This window comes from Rana temporaria, chromosome 1 (genome assembly GCF_905171775.1).
Source record: "Rana temporaria chromosome 1, aRanTem1.1, whole genome shotgun sequence".
NCBI classification, from domain to species: domain Eukaryota; kingdom Metazoa; phylum Chordata; class Amphibia; order Anura; family Ranidae; genus Rana; species Rana temporaria.
Window position 1 is genome coordinate 156933514 of NC_053489.1, and position 15193 is coordinate 156948706.

At 41.5% G+C, this 15193-nt stretch overlaps 1 protein-coding gene across 6 annotated transcripts in view; it reads right to left on the minus strand.

Moving 5' to 3' along the window:
- MARCHF3 (membrane associated ring-CH-type finger 3) overlaps positions 1–15193 on the minus strand; it is a 311466-nt gene that overhangs the window by 19116 nt on the left and 277157 nt on the right. The window lies entirely within an intron of this gene.

The following is a 15193-nucleotide window of genomic DNA, read 5'->3' on the forward strand; positions in this document are numbered from 1 at the left end:
TTTTCTTTAGGCAATACTTTGTTCTATAGAAACTTAAAATTTAAGAAATAGACGCTTTCGCAATGGGCTTGTCACCAGTTTCCACATCACCCTTTAGATGATTGTCAGCTTCACTAAAGGCAGAAGGATAAAAGGCAAAATGCCAAGTTCTTAGATAAAGTCACCATTTGCATATAGCAGCTACCAGGGATTTGAGACTTTAGGACACTTTAGTAATGATAGATGAATTCTTTTATTATATCACTATTTTCCGAAAATATTCTGTGTTGAAGTCATTGGACCATTTGTGTTGCATATCTTTGCTTTAACAATGTCTTCTGTAGGTGAAAAATCTCTAAACTTGTATATTACTTGGATTTTTTTTTTAAACCCGTTCAAAAGATAAACTTTTCCAGGCAGCCTTGGTCTACAGCAATAAATGAAATGCAAACGTAAATTTTTTAACAGACATTTCCCAGTGCAAATATGAATCTGAGTGGTTGAGTTGATGCGATACCGATTGTCTTAGACAGTTAATTTCCTCTGACACTTCAATAAATCAAGTACACTATTTGAAGTGATGTCTGACTGAAGTGCTATACGGGGAATCAATACCCCTTGTCTTTTACTAGTAACACTGCTAATGATACTTCCAATGGTTCTGCAGTTTTTTCCCAAAACAATTCAAGTCAGGCTTTGTAGAAAAGTTCCTGTTTTTTCTTAACATTTAATATAGGAACAATCAATACATTTTGTTGAAACGTGTTACTTTTAAATGGAAATTCCCATGGTTGTCATACACATAGTAAAGTGTTACTAAACCCACAACAGTAAAATCAGTCTGTATTTGCAGTAAAGAATGCTGGTTATACTCACTGTGGAACCTAAGGTGTTATTCCTGAGCATTATGTAAAAAAAAAAAAACTGTTTGATCCTGTCTTCATTGTTCCTCCCCTGAGTCATGCAGCCTCATAGGACAGTCAGAGGAGAATGAACACTTCTACAAGCTTTAAAGCAGTGGCTGGGCACTGATAGAAGTCAATGCTGTATACTGCTGATGAGAAAAGGTATTTAGCAGTTTAGATTTACTAAAATAATTGCATTTCCATGATCTGTGTACTGTGGGAGACCAGATATAGCGAATGCAGAGTCGTGGGTTTAGTAACACTTTAAGAGCAATAACCACTGGGATTTACTTTTTAAACATTTCCCTTGAAAGATTGCCCTGTACAATGTTAACAATGTACTGTTAAGCACCTAAAAACAACTGCCATACTCCTGCAACACACGTTCCTTGAATACAAATCTCACACTTAAAGGGATAACCCTTGTATGTGCAGACCCGCTATACTGTAATGCATGGATTTGATTGACTGGTTTAAAAAAGTCAGTGGATTACCAATATTTGTTGCAACCCACTTGTAGGCTCTTTTGCAGGAGCATTACTATAGCCACAGCAGACTGCAGTAGGGTCAAAAGCAGGAGAAGGGCAAGCATTGTGTAGCTACACAACGATTAATTGCATGCATCAGTTGTATTTGTATAATACATTGAAATTAACAAATACATAAAGTTTGGGAACCTCTATGCTACAAAATAATTTTTTGTTTTCTGTATCACTGGAGGGGAATTGAAGTGGAGCCCTCTAATTGTTCTGCTGTGGGACTCCATCAGACATAAATAAGAAAAAAAACTTGTGAAGTGCTTTAATCTATATATAGTGTATACATATATTACCAAAAGTATTGGGAATGCCTGCCTTTACACACACATGAACTTTAATTGCATCCCTCCGTAGGGTTCAATATTAAGTTGGCCCACCCTTTGTAGCTTTAACAGCTTCAACTCTTCTGGGAAGGTTTTCCACAAGGTTTAGGAGTGTCTATGGGAATGTTTAACAATTCTTCCAGAGGCATATTTGTGAGGTCACTCACTGATCTTGGACAAGAAGGCCTGGCTCCGGGTCTGTGCTCCAATTCATCCCAAAGGTGTTCTATCGGGTTCTACCCCAATTCACTCATCCATGTCTTTATGAGCCTTGCTTTGTGCACTGTTGCTCAGTCATGTTGTGACAGGAAGGGGCCATCCCCAAACTGTTGCCACAAAGTTGGGAGCATGAAATTGTCCAAAATGTCTTGGTATGCTGATGCCTTAAAGCATTTGTTAACCAAAAAAACAACAACAAATGGCACCATGTCCCTTTAAAGCATGTTAAACGGCACAGTGCTCGTGCTGTGTAATTTGGCCCCCTGTAACACCTCAAATACCTAGCTGATCCTGCCAGTTTCTACCCTCCCCTCTGTAAACTTAACACGGTATATCATGGCTGCTGACCCCTGACACTGTGGTCAGTTATATGCCTCCATCATCTGAAGCCCTTCTCTCCTGTGTCTGTGTCCTCCTCCCCCTCCCTCCCTGCCTGTCAGCTAGTGACAGCGCCCACCCTTCTTGTTGCGGAAATGACTCTAATATCTTTATACTATCCTCACTGTCTACTAATGACAGGTGCCCCTGAGTGTATAATTTATTTAAAAAAGAATGCAGTATATACCCTTCTTCTGCACGCCGATCATGTGACCGGCTGGCTCTCTTCTCCTCCCCTCCCGACTTATGTCAGAGGGGGGTCCTCAGCCCTGCCCCCTCTAGCTGTCAGAAGGGGAGAGGAGAGAGCCGGCCGGTCACATAGAAATAAGGTATATACTGCATTTTATTTATAAATCACACACACATCGATAGTAGAAACATGTCAGAGTAGCTGAACAACCATTTTAAGAGTTCCCTTCACTGAAAGGTTGGCCAAGCCCAACCCTTTGAAAAACAACCCCACACCATAATCCCCCCTCCACCAACTTACTTTATGGATGAGTAAGTTTGGAGTGGAGGAACTTAACTGGCCATAAGTTCCCCATAAGCCATATGTTTCGTTCCATGTACCTTGGAACTTCGCCGGTTCTGACGAAGGTACATGGAACGAAACATGTAAACTCTTTGGGATCAGCACCCTTTGTACATGTTGAGCTTTGTTACCCCCGTATTAGCTCAGTGATATTTATACTTTGAGCCTTAATGCAGCTTGCTGGAGGACATCATATGGAGACATGAATTGCCTACACTGAGGACAATCACCACTCTCCGTATAGAGCTGCTTTAACTGTTTGGATTGGAGACTGGAGATTATTATATATCTTGTTCGGACATTGGCATTAACCATTGTTTCACAAGACATTGGCATCAACCATTGTTTCACCGGATATCAGCATTAATTATTGTTTCACCGGACATTTATTATATCTATTCTATCAATGAGCAGTGCACTCAGTGTTGTGGATATACACAGATGGATGGACTGGCTGAAATCCCTTTGAGCAACTTGTGACAACATATTGGGAATATCTGTGATTCTGAGCTATTTGTGACAGCAAACAGTGAGTAAACCTGTGTGTTACATTGCTTTGGATTACTACTGCAATCACTGTTCCCAATAACCATCACGCTACTTGTCTGTTTACAAGCTGCCTACCCAACACTGTGGATATATATCCAATGGATGGTTTCAGATCTTTTATGAGCAACAGCTGCTAGTAATATAGTGAACAGCTTTATGGACAGTTTTCTACATCATAATTGCTTTGATTCAATAGACTATACCCGTATGATATGGGAATCCGTTTAACTGTGGACACATCATTGCTACTTAATTAACTGTACTTCTGGTGAACAATACTGTGAACATCTACAGCGCTTTGCCATCTCTTCTATGTCTCCCAAATAATTCTAAGAATCAATGAGATCAGACTCATATGGATGTTACACCTGCTTGATATGGTGATCCCTATGGAAGGACTTTAAATGAATCAATTTAGGTTCCCTGTCCCTCTGGAATTTTCATTGATATCTTGCCTGTTATAAGCCATCTATCCGAGTGGAGTGGTTTACCTTATTATTTTACCACATTTATGTGGTTTGTATATTTATTTCCAGGTGCTGCTTTTCCACACACGAACAGTGGACACTCATAGCCTGTCATTACAGGGAATCACGGTCCTGTGTGGGAACTATCAGGGGCATATTTAGTTAGCAACTTGGCTCTTCATCTAGGGGGGGTGTCTGATTTGTGGAGGGTGGGTGTGCTATTCATGTATCTCGGTCCTCCTGTGAGGGAATCGAGCCCGTTTAGTTACCAGTATATGCCATTATTGGGGTTCTTTTAATGGGGAATGATCTGGGTAGGTCCACCTATTATTTATAGGTGACCAGTCTTTATGTCCTATATATGTTTTTGATATAGCTTATAGCTTTAATAAAATTTGTAGTCAACTCTTTAGGGTTTGCATTGGTTCGTTTCTTTTTTTCTTTTTGGTTAGAGTTCCATTGTTGCTGGCTCCTGGAGGGTCTATTGATGCAGTCTGCTGGGACATCTATTGTTGCTGTGGCATTATTTTTTTTTGCGGGGGGTCATCTTTTGTTGTGTGGGGATCTATTTTTGCTGGGGGTAAGGTCTATCATTGCTGGAGGTGTCTACTGTTTTGGGGTGGGTCTATTGTTGCTCACTGCAGGGGATCTAGTTAACTGTCTTTCTTTCTACCATTAACAAATTCTGTGCAAATGACTTGGTAGCAAAATTGATACTTGGTTCTGTATTCTCTAAAAAGGGTGGTACTGGGAGGTTGGTGGTTAGACGGAACCAAAGAACGGTGCTCAGAGGTGGGTAGGGAGCAGAAAAAAAAAAAAAAAAAAAAAGGATGAAGGTCGGAGTTTCTGCACCTATTCTCTGAGAAAAAAAGCCCTGTGTATAAGTATTTATGTTCTCACTTGTCCAGTCCTGGGATACCACTTTAATTCTAAAAAAGTTGCCGATAGCTAAAGCATCCCGGTTCCACATTTTATTATACTATAATCTTGACCATATACATTTTTAGTGTCTACAATAAAGGTGAACAATCTAAAATCAATAACCACACCATTTCACAGCAATAATTCAAAACATTTTTTTTTTAAAGACAATAAGAATGCATAGGGTAATTCTTCAAGGAAAGCAATTAAATAAAATGTATCAAGCATCAACCAGTTCCTCTTCTACACACGCATCTTACTATTAAATTACCAAGAAACCCAGCTTCAGCTCAGCCATATCCTACATAGTCCCTAGATATCAAGTGTACATAACCGTCCATAGGACTGTCTGGCCACGAGATGTCACTGTTGTCTTTTGCATAATTCTACCGTACAAGTTAAATGCAAAGAAAATCATTTATAAGAAGGCTATCCCTGCTTTAGCACAGGAAAATTAATCTCTTCTTTATTATCAGTATTATAATGAACAGTAAAAAACCACAATGAGTTGACCAGAATAAACCATTAACCGCATTTCAAAGAAGGAGAATATCAAGAAAGCCAGTAATTATTAAATTATAGTGTTGTCAAGTATAACATGCTGCACATTGCAGAGACAAGAAGCCACAGGTGTTTTCTGGAGATGTGCTATGCATCAAATAGCTGCAAATGTCTCATTTATAACCATTTTACCTGCTAGCAAAGAGTGACAATCATAATAATTACATACCTCCCACCATTTAAAATCTAAGGAACATTTTAAGTCCAGCTCCCAGTCTGATGAAACCACAATACAATACTATACTGTATGCATGCATTCTTAGACATCTAATAAGATCATTAAGAAATAGAGGAAAACCAACTGGGATGTTGTCCGTAATGACAAATTAAAACCCAAATTGTATTTCCTAAAGGATAAACCATATGCAACAAACTCTGTTTTGCTTTCTTTTATTTTTAATAGCTCTCAAAGTTTCTGTGTCCATTTCCATTTATTATGGCATGAAGGTAAGCCTAGAATTAGTTCTTTATCTGTTCTGGAATTTTTCTTCCCCATCTCCGTGATACTGATCATTTATCATCTTTTTTGGCATGTAGGTAAATGTAGTAATGCTCATGCTCTGCCTGCCAGCTTGTTCTTTCGCCCCCTCTGCACAGGCTGTACATCACCTTATGCCTTACCACCTCTTTTAATAGCCACTGACCTTAGAGCCCAAATCCAGCTTGGTGCTAGTAGCTATGCTGACCCTAAAGCTGGCCACAGATGGATCGAAATGCAGCCAGTTCAGCAAGGCTTGGTTGAATCGGCTTGCTAGATAATTTTTCTATGATCAACGATGTACCCAATGAGCTGCAGCCACTGATCAGTGTAGTCAGACAGTGGAGGAGTCCCCGCTGTCAGAATACAATAACACAGTGGGAAGTATTCTTCCATCCACTTCACTGTGGATGAGGGAATCCTTTCAGTATTTTCCCACTGGCTGATCAAGAAAAAAACAAAAACTGATTCATGTATGGTTAGAATATGGCACACTGTGATTGGGGTGAGAAGTGGTGCATACCCTAAAAGGGCTTATGCTTCTTGACCTGCGCTGAGATTGGTTGAAGGGTAATTATTGAGCTTAACCACTGGGTACTTCTACCCCCTTCCTAACCAGACCAATTTTCAGCTTTTGGTGCTTTCACATTTTGAATGCCAATTACTCGGTCATGCAACACTGTACCCATATGAAATTGTGTAATTCAATCACCACTGGGTTTTTTAGTTTTTTATTTAAATGAAAAAAGATCAAACATTTTGTGAAAAAAATATCATTTTTCTTCTTTTTGGTTATACAATTTGTTAAATTAGTTATTTGTCTTCATAAATTTTCGCCAAAATTTATACTGCTACATAAAAATAACCCAAATCAGTGGATATTATTTGGTCTTTGTGAAAGTTATAGAGTCTACAAGCTATGGTTGCAATCATTAAAAATTGATCACACCCGATGAACTGATGGCCTATCTCATTTCTTGAGACTCAAGCCAGGAAAGTACAAATACCCCCCAAATGACCCCTTTTTGGAAAGTAAACATTCCTAGGTATTTCGTAAGAGGCATGGTGAGTTTGTATTTTTTCCCCAAAATTCTCTGCAAGATTTGTTTTCCTACAAAATTGTCATATTAACAGGTTATTTTCACAAGGCATTTGCATACCACAAATTACACCCCAAAATACATTCTTCTACCCATCCCGAGTATGGTGATACCGCATATGAGACTTTTTGTTTACAGCCCGGCCACAGAGAGCCCCAACATGCATGGAGCACCTTCAGGCATTCTAGTGACATACAGTAAATTACACATTTAATTTCTTGACTACCTCTTGCACTTGTGTAGGCCCTGGAGCACCAGGACAATGGAAATTTGAAAATGACCCCATTTTGGAAAGCAAACACCCCAACACATATTCTATGAGACATTATGAGTCTTTTGAACATGTCATTTTTTTCCCACACATTTTTGGAAAAAGTGCAAAGACAAATTAAAACCTTTTTTTTTTTACCACAAACTTGTCCATGTATAAGATTTACATAGCAAAAAGTAACACTCCAAAATACTGTATATTCTGCTACTCCTCCTGAGTATGGCGATACCACATGTGTGAGACTTACACAGCCTAGCCACATACAGAGGCCCAACATGCAGGGAGCACCATAAGGTGTTCCTGGGACATACATTTTAAATCAAATATGACTACCTATTACACTTTGTGGGGCACTGATGTGGCATGGATATGGCACGGATAAGTACTGATGTGGCGTGGATGTGGCACTGATGAGCACGGATAAGCACTGATGTGGCATGGATGTGGCATGGATAAGCACTGATGTGGCATGGATGTGGCACGGCTAAGCACTGAGGTGGTATGAATGTGGCATGGATATGCACAGATGAAACACAGATGAGCACTGATGTGGCATGGATGAATACTGATTTGGCACAGATGAATACCGATTTGGCATGGATGAGCACTGATGTGGCATGACTGGGCATGGATGAGCATGGCTGGGCCATGGCTGGACATGGATGAGCATGACTGAGCATGGATGGGCAGATTAGTGCTGTGGGCACTTCAGATCCAGGCCACAAGAGGTGCTGCACCCGGTTCCCTCCTCTCCTCACACACTGTTCCGATCAGTGTGAGGAGAGGGGAAAGCTGAACCGGACATGCGGCTTGTTTACAAGTGATCACTGCACTATGATCGGCCCTTTACACCGATCCGTGATGCGCAAGGTCTGGATGACCCGACCATCAAGGACACTTCCACGTGCACCCCCCAGGAGGCACGTGGGAAGCATGAGTTCAGAAGGACGTTCCTGGATGCCCTCCCAGAACTAGCCGACCATGCTGAAACCATATTTCGACTATGGCCCGGTCGGCAAGTGGGTAAAGCAGAGTTCCAACCAAAAGTGGAAGCTCCGCTTTGTCGCCTCCCCCTCTCTGGTGTCACATTTGGCACCTTTTAGGGGGGAACCTGTTTTTGACAGGTACCCATCCTCATTTCCGAGAGATCTCAATGCAGCGAGATCACTCGGAAGTTCGGCCCCCCTCCTTCTTTCCCCACCCCTGGGCCATTTAAAAAGTGCAGGGCGATTCACGCGTGCACAGTAGGGAACCAGCTGTGAGGCCGCAAGGCTTCACTGCAGGTTCCTCTTACAGTCAACAGCGGCAGCAGCACCCCAAGAGCTGATAGAAACATTGGCTGAGGTGCCAACATTAGTGTATTCCAGGACAGGTAAGTGTCCTCCTAATAATAAAAGTCAGCAGCTACAGTATGTGTTTTTTCCTGGGGGAAGGGGGGGGGGGGCGAACTCCACTTTAACCACTTCAGCTACCATATCTATCTTCTTGCCAGACCAACCTATTAACATTCTACGAGGAAGTGAGCTGTAATCTGGATAACGAAAGGCATGTGGATGTGGAGTATCTAGACTTTGCCAAGGCATTTGACACTCTACCCCATAAATCCACAAAATTGAGGTCTTTTGGCGTTGACGATAGTATATGTACCTGGATAGAAAACTGGTTACAGGGGCACGTCCAGAGGGTGGTGATAAATAGCGTATCTTCTAAATCAGGGATATGCAATTAGCGGACCTCCAGCTGTTGCAAAACTACAAGTCCCATCATGCCTCAGCCTCTGGGCCCATGTTTGTGGCTGTCAGAGTCTTCCTATGCCTTATGGGAATTGTAGTTCTGCAACATCTGGAGGTCCGCTAATTGCATATCCCTGTTCTAAATGATCTGCAGTTATAAAAACGGTACCCCAGGGCTCTGTCCTGGGACCAATCCTGTTTAACTTGTTCATAAACGATATAGAGGTTGGGATAAATAGTTCAATCTCAGTGTTTGCCGACGATACTAAGCTGGGCAGGACAATAACTTCACAACAGAATATAGCAACTTTACAGGAAGAACTTGATAAAATAGAGGGGTGGGCAATGACATAATAAACCTAGTTTGATGTAGGGAAATGAAAAGTAATGCATTTGGGTGCTAAAAATATAAATGCACACTACACACTAGGGGAGAACCTCAAGGATGGCACTCTACACCGGATCACGTACATGTACGCGATTGGGCATTTCTGGGTAAGGGGGCATGCGTGTCCGCTGCCCTATCTGTGTTATGATTTGCTACAGCACAAGTAAGTTAGCAGGTCCCAGCCAATGATTTATGGCCGGGACCTGCTGATTGGCTTAGCGAATCACAGAACAGAGCCCTGTGTTTACGAACAACACAGGTCTCTGAACACGGAGCAGAAAAGTGGCTGCAAAGCAGGGAGAAAAATCAGTCACATCTACTAGTAAAAGTAGCACATAATGCATATGTTACACTTGTTATGCTCACAGTTAACCCTTTCATTGCCCCTAGATGTTAACTCCTTCCCAGCCAGTGTCATTAGTACAGTGACAGTGCATAGTATTTGCAATAATCACTGTATTAGCTTAATTGGTCAGCGGAAGTTAGTCAGTTCCCACCCAGTTTATTTGCACCCAGTTATTTATATATAGAATATACCTGGATCAATACTACCATACACCGAAAATAATTCTAGCATAATAAGCATAGTATCAAGCAGCCAAGACCAAGAGGCAGCAAACAATTCTACCATAAGCACAGTATCAAGCACCCAAGACCAAGAAGCAGCAAACAATTCTACCATAAGCACAGTATCAAGCATCCAAGACCAAGAAGCAGCAAACAATTCTAGCATAATAAGCATAGTATCAAGCACCCAACAAGAAGAAAATGATCCTTGGCACTGGCAGCGTGGTGATTCCATTGAGCACAGTTTCAGTCATTCTTGGAAACAGATCTCCCATGTATGACCTGTCTTACCATTATCAGGCTACATATATTTATTGTACTATACCTGCTTTATCGCTACGTCAAGATATCTGTAATTAAAATATTATGTTGCAAATCCCTGATCCCTTACGTCTGGCCAACCACATAAATATTTTACAATTAGATCATAAATTCTTAAGTGCTCTGTTTGTATGAAAAGCATCTCCGCTGACACATAATTGTTTTACCTCGATTCATAAAGTACTGCATTGTTTTGCACAAACAGAATTATTTTACCGTCTTCTATCCACATCAGATGACAAAATACGTGGATGTATAAAATATATAATTCACCAATTAAACTGTCACACAAATCCACTGGGCAAACATGTTCATGGGAAGCAATATTGAAAGTGGTTATGCAGATTCATCGCAGCCGCTATACACAATTATATAATTCTTAGGCGGAAGAAGAGTACAAAATTCATTTCTAATTATAACAGTAAAGAAGCTCATTAGAGCCATAACCGTAAGTAAAGCCATTACCGTCTCCCAAATTGGAGTTCTTTAATTAAGAGAAGAGCACTGAAATTAAGTGTAGGAAGCCCTTAAAGCTTTGCAACACAAGAAAGTGAAATGAGAAAGTATATGAAACTATGTACAAAAAGCAGACAAAATTCTAAAGCAGGTCAATGTCAACGAGAAACCACATTATAATTCCCATGGTATTTTTCTGTCAGTTATTGTCTGGCATCTCTGTATACTAAAGAAGAAATTTATTTTCAAATTCTTATAATTGCCCCTGCTTACCACTAAATTATTTTTCTGTGTCATTAGTCCTTGACTGCCATAGCCTAATGCCCTGTACACACGATCGGAGTTTCCGTCAGGATAAACTGACGGTTTTTCCAATGGCATTCCGTTCAAGCTGTCTTGCATACACACAGACACACCAAATTACGACCGCTAAAAACGTGGTGACGTACAACACTATGACGAGCCTAGAAAAATGAAGTTTAATGCTTCCGAGCATGCATCGAATTGTTTCCGAGCATGCATGTTTTTTTCTCCGTCGGAGTTCCATAGAGACGAACGGAATTTCCGATATAAATTTTTTCCGTCAGAAAAAAAGGGAACATGTTCTCTTTCTAACTCCGTCGGAATTTCCGATGGGGCATACACAAGGTCGGAATATCAGATGAAAAAATTCCATCTGACTTTTTTCTTAGGAAATTCCGATTGTGTGTACGAGGCATTACAAGAGAAATCCATCTTTCTCACTAGGTTTCATGTTGCTCACATACCTATTACGGAATCTAGGATCTCTTCTCCCCATCCCTGTTATTATTTGAACTTGGTGCGGTTGTAAGCGACTCCACCCAAAGAGCTGCCTCATTTATTCCATGAATCTTTGAATGAAAAAAATGACAAGTCCTACCCACTACAATGGCTGAGGGACTTGTAGTTCACAATAAAGCGCAAGTGCGGAAGTAACAGAAGATTTGTACCGAGGTATGGACTTGTATCTGGAGGAATACTCTGCCAGAGCATTGCACCTGCAATCCATTGATTGCAGTTTACAAAGCTTTGAAGGCTTTAGCGTAAAAAAAAGAAAAAAAGAAGAAAAAAAAATGCATATTTCTATGATCATCAATATAGGTGCATTTATTTTTCCTGGGACCATTACTTTTTTTTTAAATAGTTTTAGCGGTATTAGTGCTAGCAAGTATCTACCTCTGCCATATAGTAACTTTCAATTTGGCTGTACCTCCCCCAGCAACATTTGATCTACATGATGATGGATGATGGATACCAGTTCTGGGATTGTGTACTATCTTGATAAACTTTTGTTTTAGTTTTGGATAGAGTGATGGTGGATTAGAACACCTATTAGATTTATATTGCTTTCTGTCCCTCCATTAGGAGGATTCACCTCATTTGTCCGCCCCCTTTATCCGAACTCTCAGACAAGCTTTAAAATTATGGACTTTGAAAGGATGTAAAGAGAAGTGAAGACTGCAGATAGACAGATACAACTGATGTAGGAGGATTTGTTTCATCACTGTTTCACATTAAAATATTCACTGCACTTAGTGGGGCAGATTCACGTACCTCTGCGCATCTTTCCCCAGGGCGCAGCGTATCTAAGATACACTAATAACTTATTTTATTTTTTTCTAAAAAAAATAAAATGGATGCGACCGTCGGAAGCCTCTCGGAAGGCTGTCACTCAAGAAGGAACGCCCGCTCCCGAAGACCCATACCCGGAAGCGACGGAAGAAGAAGCAGCTCGAAAACGGGTGAGTACAGCTCATATTTTACTACAAATAGCCGTATATTCTTGCAGTATGGGGGCAGATGTGTATATTACAGCATGGGGGCAGATGTGTATATTACAGCATGGGGGCAGATGTGTATATTACAGCATCTGCCCCCATGCTTTAAGATACACATCTGCTCCCATGCTGTAATATACACATCTGCCCCCATGCTGTAATATACACATCTGCCCCCATGCTGTAATATACACATCTGCCCCCATGCTGTAATATACACATCTGCCCCCATGCTGTAATATACACATCTGCCCCCATGCTGTAATATACACATCTGCCCCCATGCTGTAATATACACATCTGCCCCCATGCTTTAAGATACACATCTGCCCCCATGCTTTAAGATACACATCTGCCCCCATGCTGTAATATACACATCTGCCCCCATGCTGTAATATACACATCTGCCCCCATGCTGTAATATACACATCTGCCCCCATGCTGTAATATACACATCTGCCCCCATGCTGTAATATACACATCTGCCCCCATGCTTTAAGATACACATCTGCCCCATGCTGTAATATACACATACACCGGCTCATAAGTATAAATGCCCCCATACTCCAGGAATATATACATCTGCCGATTCTGCCCCCATAATGTTACCACACACGGGATGGTTGTCCTCTCTTACCTGACTATACATCAGGCAGGCAGACCATCCGCAGAATAGCTGATGGACATGTGCGCAAGGGAAGATGATACAAGCAGGCGTGCGATGATGACGTTGGCGCGCCGCTACTCGGCTGCCGCCGGGTGGACCAAGATGGCCGCGGCTCCGGAGCTAGGCTGAAGCTGCGGCCTTTCCTATGGTCGATCAAAATGATTTTAATCGATCAAAGAAATTAACGATTAATCAAACAATTGATCGTTAATTTCCGCAGCCCTAGAATAGATTAATGCCGCCAGTGAGTTCCTTATTCAGACAGGTGGTAAAAAAAAAACAAAAAACAGTTGGGCTGCATTATTACCATCCCCCGAAAGATGAAGGCCTCCTTCACCGAAGCGGTAAAAACAGTTAGTTCAGCCACATCTTTACCCCTTCCTGCCCAGGTCAATGTTCAGCTTTCAGTGCTGGCGCACTTTGAATGACAATTGCCTAAACTTTTGGTGGTATTTAGACACCACAGTTTTTTTTTTTTTTATTGTGAAAAAATTAAATTTTTTTGTTTTTATTATAATATTTTTCTCTTTCACTGATGTGCGTCGATGAGCCTACATTGAAGAGCACTGATAGTCTTGCACTGATGGGCACTGATGAGGTGGCACTGATAGGCAATGTTAGGTGGCACTGACAGGCATCACTGATGGCCACTTAAAGGCAGCACCGATGGCCACTAATTAGCATCACTGGTGGGGCTGCACCGATAATCATTGCACGGATTATCAGTGCAGATGTCCCCACTGAGGAAAGCCGCTTAGCGGCTCTCCTCTCCTCATGCACTGTCAGTGTGAGGAGAGGAATGCCGATAACCAGTACTTCCTATTTACCCTGTGATCAGCTGTGATTGAACACAGCTGATCACATGGTAAAGCGCCTATGTCATAGGCTCTTTACCGTGATCTGTGATGCGGTGTGTGTCTGAGGGACACAAACCACACAATGGATTGCCGCGCTTCACGTCACCGGGGGAGCACACGAGTGGCCTGTTTTGAAGGATGTCATATGACATCCACTCAAAAAATGGGAGAGCCACTGCCAAGCCATCAATTTGTTACTCCTCATCCACCCACTGAAAGGGATCGTAGACATGACGTGTCAAGCTTAATAAACAGAACTGTTTATCAACTGTCTATCAAACTTGGCCCATTGAAGCCATTTGGACTGTGCATCAACCATGAGCCCAACGCTTGGCTTGAGATTGCAACGTGTTAGTTCCATACAGAACCACTCCTTGGCAAAAAACCCCATATCTATAATATATTAAAGTGCTCCACTGATAAAGAAATCAAAAGCTCAGCATCCTCAGCAGGGGCATTTGATGTCAGCACCGTGGTCAGGGGCAGGTATAAAACCCACCAAATCCTCTTTCACTCATTGCGCAGCCCATAATAGGGGTCTGGGTCACAGGGGTTGCATGGTCCTTATTGGTTCCTGTGGGGCAAAAGAACAATTATTCCATTAGACATAGCGTAGTATATGACCATACAAAGCAACCTTGCCCATCAATACCTAAAATAGGTGTTTTAACCCATCATTTTCCTTGTCACCTTGTTCTGTAAGCAAACGCAAGGCTATTAATAGGGGTCCAGCAAGAAAAAGCTGCAGGCAAACTTGAAGAAGAAGAGATGAAATGCAGCCGTGCAGTACTGCAGAGAATTGCATCAAACAGCTTAGAACTTTTGCATCTTCCTTTGCAGGGACATATAAAAGACGGGGTCAGGCACAGCAATCACAAAGGCTAATTAATTCTGCTGGGCTGATATAATGGCAAACAGCATGTCTGTAAAGATTCTGTAGAACAGTAACCTTTCTTTTGATGGACACTAGATTTGGGGGGAGCATCATTCACACAGGGACGTCTCCACAGAGCCATGGCTTTATATTAAAGACCTATTTCATGTGAAATATTCCATTTGATGGCAAGACGTGTTTGGCCTCATAGAACATCCCCAGGCTGGATATTGTATTTCTCTTCTGTAGTTTTATTTCCATAATATATCAGTGCAGTTCTTTTTATGCCAGCAAAATATAAATTATAAA